The 11,897-nt window shown below is 34.2% G+C and overlaps 1 protein-coding gene across 4 annotated transcripts in view; it reads left to right on the top strand.

Annotated features, from left to right (window-relative positions):
* Positions 1-11,897, top strand: part of LOC108692209 (guanine nucleotide-binding protein G(I)/G(S)/G(T) subunit beta-1) — a 34,423-nt gene that overhangs the window by 3,833 nt on the left and 18,693 nt on the right. Inside the window, exon 1 of one of the 4 annotated variants that reach the window (XM_018200382.1) lies at positions 8,515-8,593. The exons of the other annotated variants lie outside the window; for them this stretch is intronic. The gene's annotated coding sequence lies outside the window, so the exon portion shown is untranslated. Of the gene's footprint in view, positions 1-8,514; positions 8,594-11,897 lie in introns of those variants that run through there. 4 annotated transcript variants of the gene reach the window in all.

The following is an 11,897-nucleotide window of genomic DNA, read 5'->3' as shown; positions in this document are numbered from 1 at the left end:
ATATATATATATATATATATGGCAATTATCACACTTTTTTTTATTAGCGCATTGAAATTGACGATTGCGAGTTCGCGCCGCGACGTTCCATTTAATCTCGGCAGGAACAGGACTGCGTTCGCTCGATATAATAATTGAAGAAACAATTATTAATTTTTGACAATTTATGACATTTCGTTATTTCAGGTTGGATTAAATGATGTAGTAATCACATTACTCATCTGTTAAAAATAGAATTACTAAATTTATAAGTGAGAACAAGTCACGAACAAGTTTATAGAAATCATAAATAGGAATGATAAAAAATGGTTAACGTGACTGATTGATCTCTATTTTCTCTCTCTCTCTCTCTCTCTCTCTCTCTCTCTCTCTCTCTCTCTCTCGCTTCTGCTAAGATTAACTCTTAACTGGTAACTTTTGCGAGATATTCTAAGAACGGAAAGCGTGATGCAACGCAAAGAATTGAATTTTCTTATATAACAAGTGGCGATTATGTTTGATTTCTGTTAATATCAAAAGTGTATTTGCTGGATTTGTATTTATTGATAGATATTTTTTACGATACGAGTGACTTTATGTCGTGAAAATATTCAGCTCAGAAAATAGTTCACATTAAACTATATTTATATAAATTTCATGTTCTTCTATTGTTCAGTATTTTAGTAAATCTTTAAATACCACACAAAATTGTTTTATTGCCATTTGAGAAGCACGGACATTCTGACGTCATTCACTGGATTTCCTGGAAACATTTCTTCGTGCAATAATTGGCTTTACCATTTTGGATAGAACTTTCTCTCTCTCTCTCTCTCTCTCTCTCTCTCTCTCTCTCTCTTTTATTTTACCGTACGTACCATCACCATAGTTTTTGTTACAAAATTTTAGTTGTCTCATGGCATTTAAATCGTTTGAGTCAGAGAAGATGACTAATAGCGAAAATACACGTAAGCACGTGATCCATGGATTTTACGAGAATGATCTTTGGCATTTCTCAGATAATAAACAGGTCGCGGGTTAATGATCGCAATAAGTCGAGAATGGGGAAATCGGATGGAGGATCGGTGATAAACAACGGGCGATTGTTGAAAGTTATAGGTATCACGTTGAGATCGCTTTACTTTAGTTTGATGCGTCAGACGTGAAGATACGTCAGGCGACTTTCTGATCTTGGCTGGACAACGGGGGAAAAAAATTTCTTACGATGCATCATATTTCATCTTGAAATTGGCCGATCAATTGCTGACCGCAGCTGTCTTAATTGGCTTTAATTGCTTCAGAATATAAAGCCGTCGTCACGCGTGCTACAGACGAATGACGTCTTGAGTTCAATTGACAGCGTCCCACTTGAGAGACGCGTCGGCGATGATATCTATGGTTATCGGCACTTCCGATTGAGTTGGGCCAGGAATTAGTTGCACGTCACGATAAATCGTTCATGTTTCCTCGATTCCTATGAGATTTCACCGGCACGTGAAATGCGCTCGATAAGAGAGAGAGAGAGAGAGAGAGAGAGAGACGCGATTGTTTCCATTAGTATATAATAACGCATCTCGTATTATTCAGCTACATTTCTTTAATCTTATTTATAGCAAGTCCTGAATTATTCTGTAAAGTCTATCTTGATGTAAATCGATTCTTTCATAGTGAATTCGGTCTCCTGTATTAAGTACATTAGATTAATGCATATTAAGCTGCCCAGAAAGAATGCTTTTGTTGAAAGATCTAAAATTTTGCTGGATATTAATCTAAAAATAATTTTATTGGAAAGTTAAGTTGATAGAGTATCAAAATTTTTTTGCAGTATTGCTCATCATTTTTTTTAGTTTCTAACATAATTATTTTGATGATCCAAAATTATTTTTAGATTTATGTCCAACAAAATTTTAGATCTTTCAGCAAAATCGTTTCTTCCGTATGCTATAAAATTAGCAAAGTTAAATTCGTAGCATATAAATATTTTAAACGATTGACTATCATTCAATTCAATAATTATATTATAAATTTATTAAAGATATGCTTGAATTATTTCATTGTCGAAATCAATTACGTTTTATCACCGCATTTAAATATTTTATATAAAGCAGTTTTTAATGTATCTAAATCCAATATTGTAGTAAATGATCGAATTTTTATCAGTTTTGAATATAGCATCAGTTTTGAACATAGCACAAAAAGAGATTTTACTGAAGTAGTCCAAAATTTAGCTAAATATATATTTAAAAATAATATTGTTCACCAAACAATTTGTGAATCATCAAATAATTAATAGTATAATATGCTTAAACTGATTGCTAAAATGTCAACAGATTTTGGAGCACTGATCGCCATGCTTGAGATTTCTATAAATAATGAAAATTTGAGCGTTTTGTATAATCATTTTGATAGTCTAAAACAAAATTATTTTTAAATGTACTTAAATTTTTAAATACTTGAGCAAAATTATTCTTTCCGTGAGTTTTTGGTCTCGAGTTATTTAGGTTATATAAGTATTTATGTTATTATTTCACAAAATTTATTTCAGTGAATTAGATTAATTCCGGTATGTAGCATTGGATATGTGTTTAGCGAAGACCGCTATCCCTTTCACTTTATATTGCAAACTGAACATTGTTCTTGATTGCGCGATGTTTGTGTAGGAGGCCAAGACTCATCCAGGACCGTTGTTTGTTGTTACTCGCGGAGTGCGGTTTCATATATCATTTCATCGCGGATAACGTCACAAGCGCCGAACAGCGGTGACGACGGTAAACTTTGTGTAGATACAAACGCTTCCCTCTGATAGAAAACACCCGGGCCTCTTAATAGCGATCGCGACTTACAGGACGGTTAGTAGGTCGCACTACTTATCGAATGGTGAAAGAGTCAACGTATTCGAGCTGGATGATGTATCTCGTAGTTAAAACTCCCCTTTAATCACTCCGACATCGGCATCCCTCCTGCTCTTCTCTCCCATTGCTCTCCCAGGGCTTACGTCCTGCTGTTTTATCATATCTGCCTCTCTATTTTTCGATACTAGCGAGATATCGGTTCTTTTTGCAGGGACAGTTACTTAGGGATATGGAAAGTAAGCAGAACAAAAAGAAACTGAACGGTTTGTTAATTTAACTCTGGCACCTGGAATGCTACTTATATTTTTCTTACACTATTCTGAGTGAAATTATTTAAATTAACACTACTCCTGGTGAAAATTCATCCACATAATTGGAAATGTTTTTACTTTTTATTCTATTTTATAGGTTGCAAAGTATAGTAGAACAAGTCTATTTTAATGTAAAAAAAATTGATCTATTTTAATGTTAAACAATCTTAAATGTTATTTCAAGCTATTTTAATAACAAGAACTGTACTAAATTTGTACTTGAGTGAAATCACGAAAGTAATAGCATTTCGTTGCAAGATTAAGGCTGATACGTATCTATATTTTATTATTTGTCGTATATTTTATTATTTGACAAATTTTTCAAGTATGATGATTACAGAAAAGTTCTCGAGTTTTCATAAATTCTGTATCTTGTAATCAATTGACATACAAGAAAAATTTGTCGTATATCAAATAAAATATTAGCTTAATAATTGGCTTATTTCTTGGTGAATTTCCTTCTTATAACGAAGTTTAATTTAAACATTGTATAAATTGTTAACGTAATTTGTCCAAATTTAATATTGCGAATGAAATATTATCGTTATCTCGAATTTTTATATGGTAATTATTACGTTACAATTATCTTAAACTATGAGCAAAACTGGGACACTGCTGATACTTGGAAAAAATCTCACAGATGCGCTTTATGCGGTTAAACGATTCTTCTTGGTACGCCTAATGACGTCATACGACTGTATTAAACTAGGACAGGGTTTAACACTGCAAGTTTTGCAGCGTGTATTCGGCCGCGATAAAACCGTCAGGATACGATTATCGTTGGATTTAGTTTCTCGCAGATTTCGGTAAACTCGATTTACGAGCTTTCTTAGCTTAGAGAATCTATTCGTGTCTCGAAAGTCGTTGGGATCGGCTTTCTTCTCGCGGTACTATTTTCATTCATAAAAGTAGCACCGGCGATTTCATTTTCTAGTAGAGAATCACGTTCGCGGTGTAAATGCCGTTCATTGATGTCGATGCTGCCACGATCAATATTGTTGAACACCAGGCCGTGTATTGAATGTAATTTACATGGTCCAGTTGCCTCGCATGCGACTAATCGAGAATCACATGCGCATTTAGACGCGCATTTTTCTTCGATCGGGCGTCGTTTTTAATAATAAAATCAAATGTATTTTATCGTCTAGCTTTTCTTGCGCAACTCCCACGCGGTGACACGTTAAAAAAAAGAACGTCCCGTTGATTGTTGCATTAGATCCTAATATAGAAACGAGGACGTGTCCGCGTCTACCTCGGCATCTAGAAATTATTAGCGGGCGACCAGCAACACTACGCGGTCTGCTACTCCAGGTTACTTTCTGACGTCATTGCCAGTCTCTTGACGTCATTCACCTGCATCTGCTTCTCTCTTTGTCTCATCTCGGGAGATGTGCCACATCTTCGCCACTTAGGATTCGATGACCCAAACATGTGTATCACATTTGCCATCTATTTCGCTACTTTGACGAAACAATTATGAGACGAATATTACTTCGGGGGGGGGGGGGACACAAGCAGTGCAATTTTTAATCGATGCACTTGCGTCACGGTATATTTTAAGACATCATAATGATTCCGTGTCAAAGTAAGATATTAACTTTTTATGGCCTATAAACGTGAGTTTAAACCAACCAACGAACTGTATGATTATTAACTAAAAGATTTAATTTCAGAGAAGGGTGAGAGAGTAATGGTCTCTCCGTTATTTTAATTTTTCTCCGTTAAGACGAATATGAGGTACTTTGTACATACGATAAAATCAAAACGGGATGCCAGAAGTGAAGCTCAATCATATGAGCGATCACGGAAGCGTGACGATCGGGCGATCGTAAATCAGATCGTAACTCGCGCATCGGGTCAGGTAGAAAATTACGGCACAAGGGCCGTTTCGACAATGTTAGCTTATCGGGCATGAGGATGATAAGTCATAAAGCCATTAGCCAAGTAACCAGAAACATTGGAGGGCAAGTGCGACATCGATGAACGTCATGCCGGTCTGTCGACCAACTGACGTTCCGCGTATGATTACTAGCGCTCTCCCCTTTTACTTCGGTTCGGTGCCCCAAAGACGATGCCAAAGGCACGACTAGGTATTCGATGTACTTGACAGTTCCGCGGTTGTGTACGATCGGGTCGAGACGCAACCGGAGAGGCCGAAGAGCGAAAGAGCGAGAGCGCGTTGCATTGGACGTTGACCCGTGCGACTCAACTGTTGCTCCCATTCGCGTATCCGGGAGTCCATCGAAGGGAGACGACTAGGGAAGATTTGATAATGGACGAGTTCTTCCGTCGGGCTCGAGTATTTATCACGTAAATTTAGTCTGGAGAATGGCTGCCGATAAAATTCGTGGCACACGCAATTTGGGAGTCACTTCACCGAGAAAAATGTCTAGTTGAATTTAATAATTTGAATTCTGAAAATGAATCTTGAAAGTGAACGAATCAGAATTATCTGGTTAAATCTATTAATTCTATTATACTTGAGATAATACCAGAATTCTGATTGATATAATAAAAATTGTATGGCTCCATTTTTCAATCAAATATTTTTCTTAGTTTGAATTTCAATGTGTGCTGTGTTTTTGTCGGAGATGTCAAGAGCAGATTCCAATTCTCTCAAGCGGATATAATTTCGGGATTTGATTTGGGAAAAAAAGGAGGCTGTTAATGTTCAGTTTAATCGAATCGAACAATAATAAAATGTGGAGATGTGAAGTGTATTAAAACTTTATATGTTCACTGAAAAATGACTGGTAATGAGTCTATAATACTTAGCAAATATATTTCGTTTAGGTATTGATGCAATATTTAATAAATGTCACTAAACAACAACATAATAACAGAAACGAATTGTTGGTAATGAAATTTTATGGATAATTTTTTTTAATTGCCGAGAAATTGGTGTATTAAAATTATTATGAAGGTGTTTTGTAAAGAAACTAATATATATCTTATACTTTTCTTGTTGTAAAAATAATCTTTTTGTCATTCAAAGATTTGAGAAATAACATCTTTAACTCATCATATAACTACACTACAAATTACCAGTTGATGTTCTATTTTAATCAATCATGATGCAGCGAATATGAACTGCAATATGATTGATTAAAATAGAATCGTCAACCGTAACCGGTAATCCGTAGTGTGTCATAGATTTGTTCGCATCGAATATTTCAACATGCTTCAACATGGTCGTTGGAATGAATAGGAGCTATGACCAATTGTAATCAATTCTTCTCGCATTTGACTATGATTGGTCAATTTCTATCTTCTGATTTCTGATAGCATGTAAGAAATTGACCAATCACAGTCGACTCTTCTTCTTACATTCAATTGTGATTGATCAATTTCTTATTTTTGCTTCTTACACGCATATTGTAGGCAACGCAAAGAATTAGAAAGAGATGAAGAGTTGTAATCGAATCGAGATTAAAATTAATCTACAGTGATGGAAACAGACATAAGACTAAGCAGGACTGAATTGATTAATTACAATAAACGCACACAGGATTGTCACGGACTTGGAAAATCGGGAAAAGTCATAGAAATTTAAATTAATCATGGAAAACTTAAAAAATTCAAAGAAAAATATAAGAAAGTAAAATTTCGAGCTTCGCTCAATTCCCTCAAACTGCTTTTATTCCAAACAATTGTTATAATTTTTTAAATAATATATTAACATTTATAGTCAAATATTGATTTTCTTAGTCAATATTTCAAATCGTGTATTAGGCCATGTATCAATCAGTCATTATATTAAAAGACATGTTATAATTTTTTTATTAAAAAAAATATAGAAATTAGACATTTCTTAAAATGTCAAATTTTAATTTTTGTTTTAATCTTCAGTTGCAGTTTAATACAAAACTTAATTTATTTTAATTAAACTTTGTTATAATTGATATATACATATTCTATTAAATATATTTTTTACTTCAAATTGCGATGTAATTAAAATTAAAGTAGTCGAAACAATTGAAATTTATATTTTATTCAGTATTTTACTTCTTTTCCGTTATAACTGAAACCTTTTTGCGAATACTCTTTTATTTTTTGTGTTGAGATCCAAGATTTCATTATACTGTTAAGCTTCTAAATGTATGTTCTTAATAATGTAGGATAGAGTTTTCTTACTTAATCCCTGCTTTCAAATGTTAAAATTTACATTTGATATTGATTATGAAAAAGTTTGTTTCTTGTCACCTGGAAAACTTGGAAAAATTCGAGAATTTCAAAATTCATTTTCTGTGCAACTTGGGGCAATAGCCTTACATTTTCTACTATGATTATCCGATTCGCTTAAGCTTAAATCATACATTTTACTGTCTTACTACTTGTTTTTGTAAATGCCATGGATTTTAGGCAGTGTAATCAAACAAAAGTATTTAGCAGTTACAGTAACCATATGTCATATGTTTCGCTTGCCATTGCCATGCGTCGCTGCAATTGTAATAAACTGCCAACCTTTTTTTATTTGGATTGCTGGCTGTTGCGGCAGAAAGCAGCAACAGCAGTGGTTTATGCAGTAACCTGTCATCATCGGCAGCGACGACTGCGTCCTCTTGACGCCGGGTTGGTCGGTTGGTACGGCGCCAGCGTCGTCTCTCCCACTTCTCGACGACTCGTCCTCCCCGGCCGACCTTCTCTCGAAACCACGTCCTTCCTTGGGTGTGGTTCGAGATCGTCGAGACGCCGTCTCTCAATCGTCGACAAGTCGTGGAACTCATTTTTCAATCATGGATTTCCTTCGTTTTGACGTCGCGGCTCGTGAATGACGCTTGTTCTCCCGTATTCGTGATTCGCCCGTCACAAGAACAAGGACGATTGTGCACTGTGAATGAACGAGTCAAACAAGAAGTGCAGAGTATACGGATAGAGGGACGGGGGGCGGGGCGGGAGAAGAGGAGAAAATTAGAAAGATCGAGGAAGAGCGGGGTGAGAGCAACGACGACGTTCATCGATTCGCGTCACGCTTTCACGGTTGCATGTGAAACGCGATAGAAAAAGTGAGAGCCCCTCTCGCTGACGTACGTGCGTGTATACATGTACCTCCGCAGTGCCTGCAAAACTAACCCGAGTTTCCGAGCAGTATCGGGAAAGGAACTGGAAGTGAAACCGCGGCGTTAGCCCAAAGTTTCAAAGTTCTCCGTTGTCGAAGAAAAGAGTTTCCCTCGCACGCACGCAGTCACAATTCGGGTGTTGACGGGCGCAACCTGGCGATAACGAGTGACAAGGCTTCTGACGGAGTTGTATGTCGTCTGCTTCGACCTAGTGGTAGTTGCGACGGCGGCAGCGGTGGTAGTGGTGGCGGTAGTAGTGGTGGTGGTGGTGGTGGTGGTGGTGGTGGTGGTGGTGGTGGTGGTGGTGGTAGCGGTTCTTTCACAAGAGGTTATGTTGTTGCGGCTTCGATGATGCTCCTCTGACAGCAGTGGCGGTGACGGTGGGACGGAGCAAGTGGGTTCCATCAATGTGTATAAATCATATTTTCCATCTCGACGCCCTCGTAGGCGTCGTCTCTCTTTTTTTTTAGTCTTCTTTTTTTCCTCTCTTCTCTCATCGATCGAAGCTGCCGGGAGATTCTTGCTACTCGCTATTAACTAGCCAAGACAATGGCGCGCGTCGCCAGGAAAAAGCGGAAGAACGATATTACATGACGTCGTTCTATCCTGTTATCAATAGCGCCCTTTCTCGTTATCGATAATTGCGCAAATCTCAAGCTTCCGCCGATTTTCATATTTTGACTCACGAGATTTTGCCACACGATCGTCGATTTATCGATTATTCATCGATAACGTTCTTCCGCAGGTTACAATATCGTTGTGGTGCCGTTATGGAATTACATTTTGTCTACATCTAAAGAAAAACAGTGATGACAATTATAAAAATGCCAACTATACAAGTTTTATATGCAGAATTAGTTTATATAATTGCACAAATTATTGTATTATTTTATATTTGCAATAACTAAAATAATTTATTCAATTGTGTGTACATTAATTCTACGTACAGAACTTAGTATGTCGTTATGGAACTGCATTTTGTCTACATGTAGAAAAAAATAATGACGATAATTCAAAAAATGATAACTGGTGGAAAGAAAACACATATGGTAGTTGCTTATTTAAAAAATTATCTATTTTGCATACATATTTTTTTAAAGCAACGATATATTTTCTTTACACTAACTGATTTATTTCATTATTCTGTTCATAAAAATATTAAGGTATGATTATGAAAAAGTTAATACAATAGTTTAAGAATTATTTAACATTCTATATCAATATGTACTACAATAAAAAATAAAATATCTCGTCAATTGATTTTTTGATATTACTATCTTAATACGTTTATATGCAGAATAATTAGAGGAATCATATTATATAAAAAAAATCATACAATTTCATTTAAAAAAATGGAGATGACCTTCATATCTTTTTGGCGCTTCTACATAGAAAAAAAACAACATGATCAAAATACGTCCTCCTCGAAAACGTTCCTTTCATTTGAAACATTTTTTTGTATCATCAAAAAAAGTGAAATATTCAAGATGTTCGATTTAAGTGGACCACCCTGTATATATTAAATCGCGAAAAAATATATTGTGCTGTTTTATGAAACATATGAGCATTTTATCATTCGAGTTATTTGCATTTCACTTTTGTATTCAGAGATTAGATCAGTGTATACCAACTATAATATTATTATACCAACATGCCAATGCGTGTCAGTGCATCCAATTAAATTCGCTATATGCTTTTTCTCTAAATGTAACATATATGTTTTTTTATTTCTTCGTTTTTCAAAAAAATATCTGCAGGCAGAAATGAATTAACATCATGGGTAATTACATTATTTGCGAGATCGCATAATAATGCTAATGTCAGTTTTCGGTTTTGACTCATTCTTTCTTTTTTTCGATTTGTAAATCGATTTATTGAAAGATACATAGTTTCTATGCTATTATTATCTCTTTTCTTTTATTGATGGGCTAATGCCATAAAGTTTCTATGTCCCTACGACAATCTATTTTACTCTGAATTCAATAAAAAAATTTTCTCTCTCTCTCTCTCTCTCTCTCTTTCTGTTTTTCTCCGACTCGCGATTATCTAATTTGTCTCTTCTGTTTATAAAAACTTTATGATGTAGTGCAAAATATTAATAATTCTTGTGATTTTTTTCTTTTCTGAGATGTTTCTCAAATTTTTCCTTCATGTTTTCTCAAATCTGACGTATTTTCTCAGAAATAATTGATCAGTATAAAAGTATAAATCGATAAAATTTTCAGTAAGCATTGAAATTTAATACGGTCAAGTTAATTTACATTACATATCCTAGTTTTCGGAAAAATGCTTATTTTCCAAATGTCTCATTTGCACGTGCTTTACTTTTGCTGTCGGTTCAATTTGGAAGATAAGAACATCCGAGCGTTGGATTGATAATTCTCGAAGTTTCAACGGATCGCAAAATCTCACAAAGGTAAAGGACGCACCGTGAATCTCTGTATCCGTAATTGTTCGAGAATAGTTGCAAATAGCATAATGAAGAGGAAAACTTATGTAACCACAAAATTACGTAGTATTTGATTACGTAGTATTTGAGATGTCCACTTTTCTCTCGACGAGGAAAAATTTCAGACTTTGTGGCGCCAATAAAACTCGAAGAATTTATTTATCTACGCGTTAAAAAAAATTAATTGATATAAAAAGTAATCGATTGTTATTTTGTTATTTGTGTAATCGTATAAAGGAAATATTCTGCCTATTTTTAAAATAACATTTATGTATCGGCGAAAACTGTAATGAGTATATGTTTTTATAATTTTTAAAAATAATTTTACATTGTTCTCAACAAAATCATGTTTTTTTTTTATTTTGAAAATATTAATGAAAAATATTAAAATAGAAAAACTTATTGATATGATTCTATATATAGATATATACTATATCTATATAGATATAGTAATTTTTTTTAATAATAAAAAAATCGAAAACAATTAATTATAAAAAAATTAAATTGAGCGTATTTAAAATAAGCTCTATAAAACTAGCAGGACCAAACCAATCAAATCAGATTTATCGGAATTTTTATCACTTTTGTTTGTACTAAATTGTACTATTAATGATAATTTTGTACCGTGTGCCATTTCGAAAAAAAAATTGTTGACAGTTAATATTAAGCTGGCAAGACCAATTCAAAATAAAAGAAAAAATAAAAATAAATAGGATTGAATTTGTATTATTTTGTACTGCGCCAAAAATTCTATATTATGTGTCATTTCCAAGAAAACAATGGCGCTGTTAATTTAATATTTAAGGCAGGACCATAAATAAAACATAAGGATAAAAATTAACACAATTGAATTTGTACTAATTTGTATCATTGAAAGTAAGTTAATATTTTACATTTTTCTCCTTAAAATGACTATTAGTTTCATACACATTCTATGAAGCATTCCAAACCGTGCACCTTTGAAATATCATTTTATTTTTTTTTTAATTTGCTAACAATTCTACAGACAATATGAGACACATGTTTTGCGAGAAAAATGTGAGATTTTTTTTTGTGAAGTTATTAACGTTTGTAAGTTGCAGAACTTCATAAAAAACGTCGCTTATGCGAACATTCTAGTTTTTTATTATTATATCGAAAATTAGTCGGACAAAAAAAATGCAAGATTTTCCGAGATTAAAAGTCCGATTTTAAAGATCTTAAATTGTTCTATGGATGGATTATTTTTAATTTATCATTTTCATATAAA

Source organism: Atta colombica, unplaced genomic scaffold (assembly GCF_001594045.1).
Source record: "Atta colombica isolate Treedump-2 unplaced genomic scaffold, Acol1.0 scaffold65, whole genome shotgun sequence".
NCBI classification, from domain to species: Eukaryota; Metazoa; Arthropoda; class Insecta; order Hymenoptera; family Formicidae; genus Atta; species Atta colombica.
The sequence above is the reverse complement of the archived record's forward strand: the minus strand, read 5'-3'. Positions and strand labels throughout refer to the sequence as shown.